Source organism: Lissotriton helveticus, chromosome 4_1 (genome assembly GCF_964261635.1).
Source record: "Lissotriton helveticus chromosome 4_1, aLisHel1.1, whole genome shotgun sequence".
NCBI classification, from domain to species: Eukaryota; Metazoa; Chordata; class Amphibia; order Caudata; family Salamandridae; genus Lissotriton; species Lissotriton helveticus.
Genome location: NC_136063.1, coordinates 639,299,988 through 639,313,952, shown reverse-complemented (window position 1 = coordinate 639,313,952; position 13,965 = coordinate 639,299,988). Strand labels below are relative to the sequence as shown.

The 13,965-nt window shown below is 43.3% G+C and overlaps 1 protein-coding gene across 1 annotated transcript in view; it reads left to right on the top strand.

Annotated features, from left to right (window-relative positions):
* The window catches only part of UBXN2B (UBX domain protein 2B), a 331,727-nt gene that overhangs the window by 234,264 nt on the left and 83,498 nt on the right, over positions 1-13,965 (top strand). The window lies entirely within an intron of this gene.

Below are 13,965 nucleotides of genomic sequence, written 5' to 3'. Positions count from 1 at the left end.
ATCTTTTTTTAGGGCTGCAGAAGTTAAATAGGAAAACCAACGTGATAAGAAGGCCATTCTTTTCAAATTCGCTGCGCGCAGGGATTTGCTTCCTAGGAGGCATAAAGCCTCCCAATCATTGAGGGAAAAGGTACATTGTGTCTTGCGAGCTGTATTAGCCAAATGACTCTCTATCTTGGATACCCTGTTGATGTAATAATAAGTACCAGTTCCCTACACCACTCACTTTGGCCCCATAGAGAGCTACCACAGGTTGGTTTGGAGCATCAAAAATGCCACTAATATTTTTTAAAAAGTGAAAAACTTATAGATATTCAAAAAAGGCAGGTTTCCTAGGGCTCTCCGTCCTTACCATTACCTCTTGCCAGGAAATCACCCTATTTTGAATAATAAAATGTCTTAGCTGAAGTAGTCCACAACCTTCCCAGTTATTAATATGACAATCTAAACTGGAGGCTGAGACTAGTACATTCTTTCAATTTTAAATATTGCAGACCCGAGGAGCCCATCTTTTTAAAAAAAGGACTGAAATCTAAAAGAATAGTCTTGTATCTTGTTCTTTTAGGGAGTTTGGAAGTTTTGAAAAGCACTTGAGTTTGAGAACCAATTTCTTGTGTCATTTTATCTATAAAGAAGCTATCTCTGGTACATTTAGGTCCTATCAAGCCAGACACTAAATCTAAAAAGGCAGCCTCATAATAAGTTCTTAAATGAGGCAAAGCTAATCCCCCTTGAGCGATAGGTAGTTTCACCACAGTTAATTTGACCCTTGATACTTTCTTTCCCCAGACAAATTCTCTAAATAAAGTTGGAGGATGGCTACGAAGAACCACGCCTCCATGTACCCACAGGTGACCCGCTGCTCCACCCCCAGCGGCTCGTACCTGGCTGGCTGGCGAATTTTGCGGTGTGAGGTCCTCTGCGCTCGTCACGAGAGAAAGCCAGTCCAGGAAAATCGAGGGGCAAGACAAGACGCCTGAGTTGCTAGTTCCTCTTTCCTGAGCGCTTTTGCTCTGGCGCTCGTGTAGAGGAGGTGCAGCGATATCGTGAGCAGGACGCCGTTGAAGGGACGGACGGCGGTCTCCGCTAATCAGGCGAGAAGGTGAGGCGGACACGGGCGCCTGTTTCCCGAACTGTGACTGGGATCTTCCACTGCCCCACTGCTTTGCTGCTTGTGGATCCTTTGCAGCTCTATGCTTGCGGCTCGGCTCAGCTGCAGCCGGCGGCTGAGAGCAGCTGAATGGAGGCCTGTCCACGCTGGAGTGCTGATACTGTATGAAGCTCCAAGAAAACTAAAAGAGATATCAGCAGGAAGAACCTCTGGAATACTACATAGCCTTCTGGAGAAAGTACATAATTCAAGGTACGGAAGAGTCAAGGGGTGACATCGGGAATTAAGAGGGTCATTAGAGGTTGTAGGGGGGGTAAGTAAAAAGTCACAAAAGTAAAAAAAAAATTTTTTTTAAAAAGACACACTAAAGACATACTAGAGCTAAGGGGGGGAATTCAAAAGAGGTAAAGAAATGGGTAAACCTCTGAAGCATGTAAATGCAGCCCGTCTTAAAGCCAAAAAACGTCTAGCCCAGGCAAAAGAAGCTGCACGATTAGCTAGGAAGGAGAATACTACTAACTCTTATGGCCTTGATAGCACCCTCGAGAGCTAGGAGGAGGACTTGCCCCCCATCACCTCTCCGGAACAAGAGGGACCATTGATGGAAAAGACTAATTTGATAGAAGACGCAGGTTGTCAACCAAGCCCCAGCAGGACAATTCGGTAGTAGATGGGCTAAAGAAAGGACTAAAAGAGGCAAAATAATTTTCAATTTCTAACTTGTCACGTTGCTCTGATTCACACTAAAGTGTCAGGCTCCCAGTAAGCTTCTTTTTCCTACCGCCATTCGCACACAGCTATCTCCGCATCTGCCAAGCGTGCTGCCGTTTGCACACAGCTATCTGGGAATCTATCTGCCACACGTAGTCTTTGTGATCTGCCACAGCCGCACATCAGAACCAGATACAGCTGGAATGTACACAGTCGCTCATCAGCCTCACCTCCTTCACACTGAGGCCCGCATCAACACCTTCGTCGGGCCATCTCTGTGTCAGCTGTCAGGTACTTCTTATCAAATACTTGTACATATGCACCTACCACCGAGGTTACTCCTTGTCAGTGCTGTTAACGGTGCAGGCTTGGCTAGTCTACGCTTTACTCTGTCCAATACAGCGCTGAGCGGAGTTATGGCAGTCTCAAAGCACTTCTCTACCTATGACTCAGAATCTCCAGAGTAGCACTTGTGCTGTAGTCTGTGCTCTGCCCACAGTACACATCCCAACTGTACTCCTAGACGCCCACGAACTTCCTTTAGTTGGCTCTGGTCAGTACAGTGCCAAGTTGCCAACATGGATCCAAGTGGTGTAAATTGGTAAGACAAATCCTGGATCGGGCCGGTCCCGGTGAATTCGCTATATCCTATTGATCTTCGCTACTGAAAAGTCCTTCATCCACATGAATAGGCACACAGATATTCATGAGAATAGGGAGGCTTTATTTAGATACTAAGGGCCCAATGTAGGTAATCCCAGATTACCGATTCTTAAATACCGACTCATACTGATTTGGTATTTAAGAACAGGCAAATGGGATGTAGGTAATTTTTCTTAAATAATTACCGAATCGGTAAGTTTCGGTAATTACCGTATCGGTATTTATCGATTCGGTAATTGCCTTTCATTCCTATGGGCCTGGTGGCCCATAGGAATGAATGTCAATTACCGAATCGGTAAATACCGATTCGGTAAATGGGGGAAACATTGAAGGGTGGCAGGGTGTCACTTTGACACCCTGTTGCACCCCTCAAATGTGTATGGGTGCACAAGTTGCTGACATACATGCCCTAAGGGCATGTATGTCTGCAACATGGCACTGTTGGAAAAGCAAAAAAAATGCTTTTTCTAAGGTTTTCATTATTTACCACCAACTTCTAGTTGGTGGTAAATAACGAATCCTAAGATGGGAAAAGCACTCATTTGAGTGCTCCCTACATTTCAGATTCGGTAATTTACCGATTCGGTATTTTTAAGAATCAGTAATTTACCGAATTCTTAAATACCAATTCGGTAAATTACCGAATCTGTAATGAAGTCACCTACATATGAAAAGCCTAATTCCGGTCGGTAACGGCCGAAATTCGGTAATTTCGGCCATTACCGACCGGAATTACGCTTCCTACATCTGGCCCTAAGCATCAACGAGCCCGTGATCAAGGCAGTGTCCAACTAACAATCTTTACACAAACAATACCCCACGTTCCAACCCTGCTCATTACATCGTAGCCCAGAACAGCTCCAAGATCCTTGTTCCCAGATGCAACAACTATCTGCCCCTGCCGAGAGGGACAACAGTTCCTGTAAAGCTGGGAAAGGGACAAAAGTTCCTGAAAAACAGGGACACGAACAGCAACAGTTTCTGTAAAAAAAAGTGTGCATAGTATTCCACTTTTCTAAATGTTTATATGAGCAATCAGTGCCTAAATCTTTGCAATGTGGCGTTATTTATGTAGCAGTCATTTGAACAGCCTGTTGTTTAATGGGTGGACATCACGATATACTAGATGAACCTGCACTTTTTGTATAGACCTCTGGTGCTTTCTGGGGACTGGCTCTTGCTTTCGAAAACCTTATGAACCAGTGATTCAAATAAAATAAGTGCTAGCTTCAAAGAAAATAACCACATTTGAGTCCGAGCTGGTTAACGTTTCTAACCGACCCCACAGCTCTCTGTTTGATCCCCTGGTAACCCATCACTTCTTCATAAAAATGTTGTGTCCTGCAATAAAAATATTTGGGACCACTCTCATCCCACCCACTTTCCACCAGTTTTACTGCAATACCTTGGAGTTGCCCTTCAGTTGTGAGGGGCATTTCTGTACTGCATGCAGATATTTTGAAAGAATAGTCCTATACTGTTTTACTAGGAGGAATCCCCTAAATTGCAGCGTCCCTATCATCACAAAATCAGGAAATAGGATCACAAAATCAGGAAATAGGGAGGATGAATGCAAAGAAATATAAATGGCAACCAGAAAAGGATATGTGCATCCAAAAGGCTTACCTATTTTCTCTTCAATTTTACCACCTGGAAACCCTTCATTGTCCCTTTTTAGGTCTGGTGTTAGCCAAGACCTTTTGATTGTTTAACAAAAATATATATTTATATTATACTTATTTAAAAGGGCTTTCAGCCAGCTGTCTTCATCCATTGGTCTGTTGGTCTGTCATTAACACTTTACTTCCACCCACTACACCACAGGGCAGTGGGTCAGCTCACTTCAGCCACTGGATAAATTGACTTTCAGTGAAAGCACTTTGCTCTTTTACAAGGAGCACATCTGCATGCAAGCTCGTTCTCTTCAGTGCCACTGTTTGCATTTTTACTTTATTTCTTTAGTGTTGCCTTTGTGTTTAGAGTCTAATGATCTAACAGAACATTTTCTATCAGCTCTCCAATGTGATCACAGTGAATATTCCAGCGTTATCAGTTTGGAAAGGAGGTGTTAATCTTCATTAAAAGATGAATGAATAAATGATGTTGAAGCGCTGAGTTAGTTTATTCATCAGTCGTTAACAGCAAATAACAGGAGCACGTCTGAAACATCCGAAGTTCAACTGCTGGTTAATTCAGCAGTGGGAAAACATGAGGAAACAATATCCACGAGCGATGCACTTTTGAAGAGAAACACTCCAGAAGTGCGTGCTGTGGAATGCAGCCATAACATTTATGAATAGACATAAAGGAAATACTAAACACTAGACAAACCATGTACATTACATCTTCTCCCTTATTATATTAAAAATGAAAGTAAAATCAACAAAAACAAGAATAAGTTAAGATAAGTAGTAATCCTTGAATCTAGAAGGAAGGAAAAGAACAAGTCCTGTGTTCTCTAGTTAAGATGGTAGAAGGAATGGTGGGTGTACTAGGCACAACATGAGAACTAATATCAAGTTCATGTTCAAAACATGAAGAAGATGTATCATTGAAGGTGTACAAATCCTGTGAAGAAAGTTGACAATTATCATCACGAGGTACCCAAGGGAAAATAAGAAGAATCTGTAGACACAATAATGCCCTCAGACACCATCTTATCTAAAATCTTTTTTAAATCATCCCTAACACTAAGTGGAATGTTCCTTAGCTTGTGAACAACAGGAATAACATGAGGCTTAAGTCTAATTAAAAATGTTTGATTCTCCCAACAGAATCATTAAAAACTTCTGTAAACTCAGAAACTATGTCATGAATTACAGTATCTTTGACATTATCCACAAAAGAGATAGAGGAATCAATAATCTGGACAGGAGAATCCGACCCAGGAACTAATTTAAGACCCCTTTTAGCAAGGTCCTGCCAACCAACTATACACTTACCATCAATGGCTACATAAACATTTGTCTTTGTATATCTACCTAAACATGAAATATTCGTTAAAAAATAACCCAACATATCAATATCTTTACCCCCATATGCTTTAGGAATAATATCCAATGGTAGTAGATATGCATCTGAAGACCAGTGAGTATTAAACAAAACATGAGAAATTATGGTCACCGGAGTACCAGAATCAGCCATCATGTCAAAATTAATATGATCAACTAAAACCTGACAAGTCGGATCCTTTACACGACTATTGCCAGTTGAAGTTTCAACTAAGTCAATAGAAAGTATCTTATTCTCGTTTAAAACATCGGTACATGCATCAAAAGAGTTAATTTCAACAGTATTAACATTGACATTATCTAAGGATGATTCAAGAGCAGAAACCTCGCCATCAGTATCGAAAGTGGACATAGTGCTAACTTGAACCGTCTTTCTGTTCCTACAAACAGTGTGGAAATGTCCAATCCTGTTGCAAAATGTGCACCTTTTGCCCAATGCAGGACAAATCGGGCTATTACTAAGGTGCATCTTAGATCCACATCTGAAACAGAATGAACTTGACTTTTTCTGAAAAGGTTTCATAACTTTGTTTTTGGAATAAACTGCATTGACCTGTATGTCACTTTGTAAAGACAGAATGTTTCCTTCAGAAATACATCTAGAAGAAATGATGGACCTCTCAACATTTTTGGCCATGTCTATTACTTCTGACAGGGACGGATCACGACAACTCAGAATTCTCTCTTGGATTTTCTTATGATAGCACTTGTAAACAAACTGATCTCTGAGTACAGTATCTAAATATGAACCAAAGTTACAGTCCGCGGCTAAGTTTCTGAGTGCAGATATAAATTCCTCGACAGATTCATGTTGTTCCTATTTCCTTTTCATAAAGTTGAACCGTTCTAACATAACAATGGGTTGCTCTAAAAAAAAATTATTAAGTCTCAAAACTGCATCAGTGAACTCATCCCACCCTCGTCGCCAAATGTAAAGGAGGTGTTAATCTTCATTAAAAGATGAATGAATAAACGATATTGAAGCGCTGGGTTAAATATCCAAAGATACGTTTATTCATCAGTCGTTAACAGCAAATAACAGGAGCACGTCTGAAACATCTGAAGTCCAACTGCTTAATGGTTAATTCAGCAGTTGGAAAACATGAGTAAACAATATCCACGAGCGATGCACTTTTGAAGAGAAACACTCTTCTGAAGTGCGCGCTGTGGAATGCAGCCATAACATTTATGAATAGACATAAAGGAAATACTAAACACTAGACAAATCATGTACATTACACAGTTCCTGTCTCCTGCTGATGGTTTTGTGAATTAATTCCTTTTTGAGTGGTCGTGTTATTATCTGACTGTTGCCTTTTTACAGCATACCACAATATGTCCATTTGAGACTGTTCTTCCTAAATTTGTAATTAATTTTTTAGTATGTGTGCAATAAAGAGCATTTCCATATTCACTCCTGTATGTTATCCTGGTATGTATTTTAATTGAGTATTAGAGATATATTTGTAAACCAACATAGTCTTGTGTCAGGTTTACATGGATTTCTAGATTGCTTTCAGTGCTCATGTATGTCGTGCTTATACTGACATTTATCATTTCCATTACTAATTTTAGCTCCGCTGTTTACTCCATTTTCTTGTCCTATCTAATCTAATCTATCTATCTATCTATCTATCTCTATCTATCTATCTATCTATCTATCTATCTATCTTTGCAGCCCTATCTGTCTGTCTACCTCATGACCTTTTTTTGTGTTATTATCTGTCTGTTCTGTATATCAATCTATCTATCGATCTATCTGTCTGTTCATCTGTCTGTATATCTGTCGATCTGTCTCTGTCATCCTGCCTATCTACCTGTCTATGAACATCCTGTCTATGAACCTGTCTATCTGTCTACCTGGCTGTCATTATCTATCTATCTATGTATCTATCTATCTATCTATCTATCTATCTATCTATCTATCTATCTATCTATCTATCTATCTATCTATCTGTCTATCTATCTATCGTGGCCAAACCATCTAACTGCCTTCCTATCTACAAAACCCTCTTATCGTAGCATGTTTTGCCTGCAGATACACATGGTATTCACACTGCTGCTATGTAGTGTTGGGCTCGGACTTTACAACTTGTTTTTCTCGTAAAAGTCTTTTAAATGCTGATATGACATCGAGTCTCCTCCTCTTCGAGAGAATGCGCATGTCGAATGGTTCCTGTGTTAGATTGATGTTTCCACCATCGAGTTCAGACAGATTGCGCCAGAGCTCTGTGCATATTCAACACCTATGTGGCTTATGGATGCCTAATGGGCTTGTATCCGCTTCTACTTGTTGAAACCAACTTTGCCTAGTCATCGGCAGCAGTTGGATCCAAGTTTTCAAACATCTATAACTTCCCTGAGAAGAGTTAGTGAAATTCATGCTCTAACAATAGAGGAGCCTTATTTTCAAGTTTTCCAGGATACTGTTTATTTGTACAAATCCAATTTCCTCCCAAAGGTCATCTCTCCCTTCCACCTAAACCAATCACTTAATTTACCAGTCTTCTTTTTTAAGCCAGAGACTAGCAGGGAGCGCTCTTCATACACTTGATGTTAAAAGAGCACGAATGTATCATATATAAAGAACAAAAGGTCTGATTACGAGTTTGGCTGTCCATCGGACTGCCAAACCCATGGTGGCTGTGCGGTGGCGGTCGACGACCACCATATCAGTGGTCCGACTGTCTCATTACGAGTATGCTGGTTGGAGCTCTTTGGAACCATCGCTAAAGCCGGGGATCCGCAATCCCTGGCGATTGTGCAGCGGTCTGGGAAGGCAATATGTATGGTAGTCCCACTGCTGCTCCACCATGCATATTATGAGTTTCCCCACCGCCAGCCTTTTCATGAAGGTGAGACCACCATAAAAAGGCTGGCGATGGGCAAGCAAAGAGAGCCCATCAGGACCACCTGTACACCCTGTGCATGGAGGTGCATACAGAGGGACACATGTTGTGACCCCCTGTGTGAATGCACCCCTGTTCTTGCACTGCATGGACTGCTCAGTCCATGCCATGTAGGAGCGTCCATTGGCAGTCCTGCGGCAGTACAGTTATAAGGTTCACTATGCTCCTTTAAACTGCACTGCGCGGGCCAGCCACGCCACCCGCCCACCAGACAACAAAATTACTCGTAATCAGGTGGGTGGGTTTGGCAGTGTAGGAGTGCAGCAGTGGCGTGGAAGCCTGCTCCTGCACTGCCAAATCTGTAATCAGGCCATACATCTTTTATAAAGACACAACAGCATTCTCAAATCCAAGGTAAGGTAATCCCAGTTCTAAAGCAGGAATTGCAAGATGGATTGTAAAATGTATCCAGATTTGTTATAAAAATGCCTAAAGATCATTACCAACCATTCCAAGAGCCCACTCTACAAGAAAGAAAGGTGCCTCAAAGGCTTTCTTAGGAAACATCAAATTAACAGACATTTGTAAAGTGACTACTTGGTCAAATCCACACACTTTCACAAAACCCTATTGTGTGGATGTTTATGCCGGACAACAGACTCTTGTAGGACAAACAGTCTACAAACATTATTTTCAGCATCTGCTCACTATAAAGCCTAGAGCCACCGCAAGAGGAGTACTGCTTTACAGCCTATGCATAGCATATGTATCTGCAGCCAATAAAATGCTACAAATGGAGTATGTTACTTACCCTGTAAGCATCTATTCATAGTGTGTAGTGCTGCAGATTCACATGCACATTGCCACCTCCCCGGTAGGTATAAGATGGTGTCAAGTTTACACATATAAATCATTACATATACATAAGATCATGTTGCACGAATGTTCAACACCAATAACTATCTTTGATGACTCCATCCTCACTCACCAACATGGCAGGGGAAAAATAAACAGACTAACAGTGGAGCCTTAGGACATGCGCGATCTCTCAGAGAGGATGATCATCACGTCAGCAATGAAGACTTCTTTGAGAAAAACAAGTTGTAAAATCTGAGCCCAACACTAGATGGCATGATTGTGAATAGCATTTGAATCTGCAGCGCTAAATGCTACGACTAGATACTTACAACGTAAGTAACATACTACTTATCTGTTTTTGCAGGTGTGCCTTTATACTTGTAAAACATTACAAAATAATGCATTAGCAAAGAGATTGGCTGCCAACGGCAGATCAGTTGCCTTTTTTAGGTCAGGTGTTATCCAAGACCTTTTAATGTTACTAAAATTATGTGTGTAACAGAGTTATAGGGCTTTTCAGATAGTATTTATCCACTAGTCTGCTGTTGTCATTAACATTTTATTCCACCCACTCCAGCATGCATTGTGGGGCAATGAGTCCGCCCCCTCCCAGCCACTGGCTGACTTCACTGTGAGTTTTGACATTCTGTCTTTTCATGAGGAGTACTTCCGCATACACAGTAGTTCTCTTTGGGGCCAGGGACTACTATAATAATGTGGGCTTTTTTGCAGACCCAAAAACATTTTTAACTTCAGCCATTTTGTTTTAGATTGATAATGGCCCACCAGTTTACCTAACTAAAAGGTTTTACAAAAACAGAAAATAAACCAGAATTGCCAAAGCCAAGAGGCTTGCGACCAGTGCCGGACCTTTTGGCTTTGCCAATACTTGTTTATCCTGGTTTTCCCACATGCCAATCAAGTATGACAGTTGTTTTTATTGTATTTTTTGGACGACCATTACGCAGGAACCTGGTTCTGTATATACTATACCAAAGTGAGGTATAGTGTGCACAGAGTCCAGTGGAACCCCAATGGTAGGCAGAGGTAAAAGTACATAGCACCTTACTCTCTATTTGTGGTAGTGTAGGCAAGAAGTAAGGCTGTATCAGAGGGTAGTGCGAAGCATTTGTTGTACACACTCAATCAGCAAATGATTGTCACAGGCTTAAAGACTGAACTCAGACCAGTTTTGTTTTTATAAACATATTCTTTGCGTTATTTTATTTTCTACAACCAAGCATGCCTGACACAGTGATATATACATTGCAGTAATAATACAGTTTGAATTGCAATTGTATATATACTTTGGTTTGATTACAGTATAATTACTGGTAATACAATGCTTTGAAATATTGTACATATACTTTGTATTGACTTTTCAATAGGATGTCAAGTAGATTACTTTACAGATTACTTTTCTTACACAGTGTAGTATACCTGGATACTGCACTGGGACATTTCTTTTATTAAGAGGTAAGTAAAAGCGTTGTGGTTATTTGGTTACAGTTTTAGAGACTTTTATAGATTTTTCAACTTTACAATTAGAAACTTTTTCATAGAAAAACAGCCTACGGGAGGAAATAATGTTATCGGTTACCAGGTAAGTATACTTTGTTGTGGGAGTTGGATTTCTGGGGTTAGACTCAGGGGTCCCCCAGGGTCAAGGATGCACTCTTTTTACACCCTCAGCGGCACTAGGGCGACTGGATGCAGAGTGCTGAGGCCCTATGTTATCCAATGGGGAACAGGGGGAGGCTCCAGTTGGTGGCTGCTTATGAGCAGGCCACAGGGTTGTGGAACAAAGCTCCTGGACTTAAGCTCAAGGCAAATGTTGGTTCAAGTTAGCTCCAAAAGTACACCCTCAGTGGCACTAGGGTGGCCAGGTGCAGGTTTGTCGTCGGGTGCCCTGTTACTTTTAATTTGGATTCTCCAGTTTGCAAACATACTGCATGCTCGGGACGAAGGTCTTCTGGGTGCGACCACCACTTGGAGAGGTAAGTTGGGATGCTGGGGGTTGGTCAGACACTGTTGGTTGGCCACTCAAGGCCGTGGGGCGTTGGGTACAGGGGTTTGTTTTAGTATTGTATATTCTTACCAGCTCCTGGTCGCGGTTGCGGGGACATTCTGGATTGAGGCTGCAGGCCGGAGGTTTAAGGCATCACTGGATCTCGGGCCTGGATCACTTGGGAGACCTCGTAGTGTTGGGCCACTTGAACTCGGGCCGTGGGCGACGGGTACAGAGTGGTGCAGACTCGTGGATTTTGCCGTAGCTTGAGTTTGTGGGTGAACAAATCCGGTGTTCATGGGAGACAAAGTCTTTTCCTTGGAAGGTGGGGCAAGTCCTCAGCGTTCTTTAAGGTTGTTGGTTGCAAGACACACTGGAATTTTGCTTTTGCATGTTCGAGGTGGTCGACAGGTCAGTGGGCTGGGGCCAGATCAGTGGGCGTCCTCCTCTTCTTAGCATCGACGCGGCTGTTCAGTCCTTCTTCTTCTTTTCTTCTTGTAGTTTCTTGTCTGAGGAGGCAAGGTTCAGGAGTGCGCCAAAATACTAAATTTAGGGGCGTTACAGGTAAGTAAAGGTTGGGACCAATGGATCCCTTCCGTGGGGTGGTACACCCCCTATTATGGCACCCTCAAATGGGAGGGCGGCATATGCCTCACTCTGGTTGGCTGGGTCCCCCCATCTGCAAGATGGCAGTGACTGAGAGTTGTGCTTCACCTCTCCTCCCCACCTCAGGGGTGGGGTTGGCAGAGGTGGGCACACTTCCCTTCCTGACTTGAGTTTCCCGACAGTTCTCCCACCCAAAGTGGGGGTCAGAACCGGTGGTGACCAGTTGCTGGAAGCAGCAAAAGGCCTGGGGAATCTCACAAAGGCGGCAAGCCATTAAAGCTTCCCCTTCGTGCACCCTGCCCATCCTGGGGGAGGAGGCATGGCACCTCGTCCTAGGATGTGCATTGTTTCCGGCCCCTGAAAGCAGCAGGCTCTCGACCCATGGGTCCAGAAACATGTCTGGTGGTGGCAGCTGGGGAGCAGCCACTCAGCCTGGACACTAGTGTTAAGTAATTTTTTAGGGGGCATCTCTAAGATGCCCTCTGTGTGCATTTTTCACTAAATCCCACACCGGCATTAGTGTTGGTTTAATGTGCTGAGAAGTTTGATACCAAACTTCTCAGTTTTCAGTAAAGCCATTATGGTACTATGGAGTTCGTAATGACAGACTCCCAGAACCAGCAATGGGCTTACTCTCTAGTAGGGAGTTTTCTATTTTGCAGCGACCCACCTCTGTTGCTCCTGCATTTACTACTAAAACCTATACTATGTATGCCAAGACTCTGCAGTCCAGGCAGTCATCTCCGCACACAAAAAGTAGAGTCGAGGCAGAAACTCCACACTTAAGTTTGTGAATAACATGTGTACAACGTTTGTAGTACTATTGTAGCGTTTCTAAACATAATACAAAATGTAGTTTGTGATAGGCCTCTTTAGCAATACAAAAGAAGCATTGGCATAGCCAATAGGTCTCGCCTTTGGGACCTGCTGCATAACTAAATACTTATGAGGTCCCAAAGTGGAGACCTATTGGCTATGCCAATGCTTGTTTTAGAAAGCCTTGGAAGAACATCAGCAAAATGTGCTGGGCAGCAAGTTCGAAATATGGCCAGCAGTGTGCGACCCGGCTTAGGGCGCAGAGAAAGAGATATTCAGAGGAGGCGCTGGGGAGAACTGAAGAGGGGAGACAGCGGATCACGTTGTGATAGTGGATATTAAGAGGAGCCCTAAGAGTGCCATTGGGAGGGGTTATTGACTCGGAGAACATATTGAGAAGTAGAATATTGAGACAGGATTACAAGATTTGACAAACACATTGAGACGGAGAACGTTATGGGAGAATGGGAGACCCTGAGGCAAGCAGAGAGAAGGCTATGTCAGATACGTTATAGATAGTTCGATCAACTGTGGGAGAGAAGCAGAGGCAGGGAAAGTGAGAAGATAGAAGGGGTGACAAGGAAAGAGAAGGAAAGAGGGAGATGCATAAAGAGAAAAGACAAGAAGAGAAAGAGTGTGTGAGGGAGATTGAGGTGGAAAGGGCAGTAGAGAGAGTGAGGTGGGGTGAGGGGAGGAAAGAGACATGAAGAGGGCACCTAGAGAGACTGGTGTATGGGTGCGGAAGAGGGAGAGAGGAAGGAGTGGAGCTACAAGTTATGGAGACTGTAGGAAGAGAGTCCTGTCAGAGCATGTGGAAATGAGACAGGGTCTGTGCTCTCTTGCGTGCGCTCATTACTACGGTGTTCGGATATCAGCAGGCCGAGGCTGTGTAAACACAAGTGTGCCCGGCATGGCCCTGCCGGTGCCACTGGAAGATGGATCGTGTGCAAGAAGTGGCCCCATAGTGTCCTTAAAGCATCCCAAATGCTCCCCGGACAAAGGGGCTGCCGGCTGGGGCGCTAGTGATCTGCCGAGGGGCCGGGGATGTCAGCACACTACATATTTACTGATCACTCACTCAGGGCCGCCATACACCACACCTCCGCTGTGAGCGGGCCGGGTAAATCATTCCATTAGTGTGCATCAGGCGCAGCGCACACTGTGGCCGAGCAGGCTCAGCATGTGCCAGGGGGGTGGGGGTCGTCTACTGGAGCGAGGGGAAGAGCAAACAGTCGCAATAGTGCATGCAGGGGCTTCAGGAATGGTATAGGGCATGCAAGGGTTTCGGGAATGGTATCTCCTGGAGACAAGAGAGATACTCCTGCAGCCGAC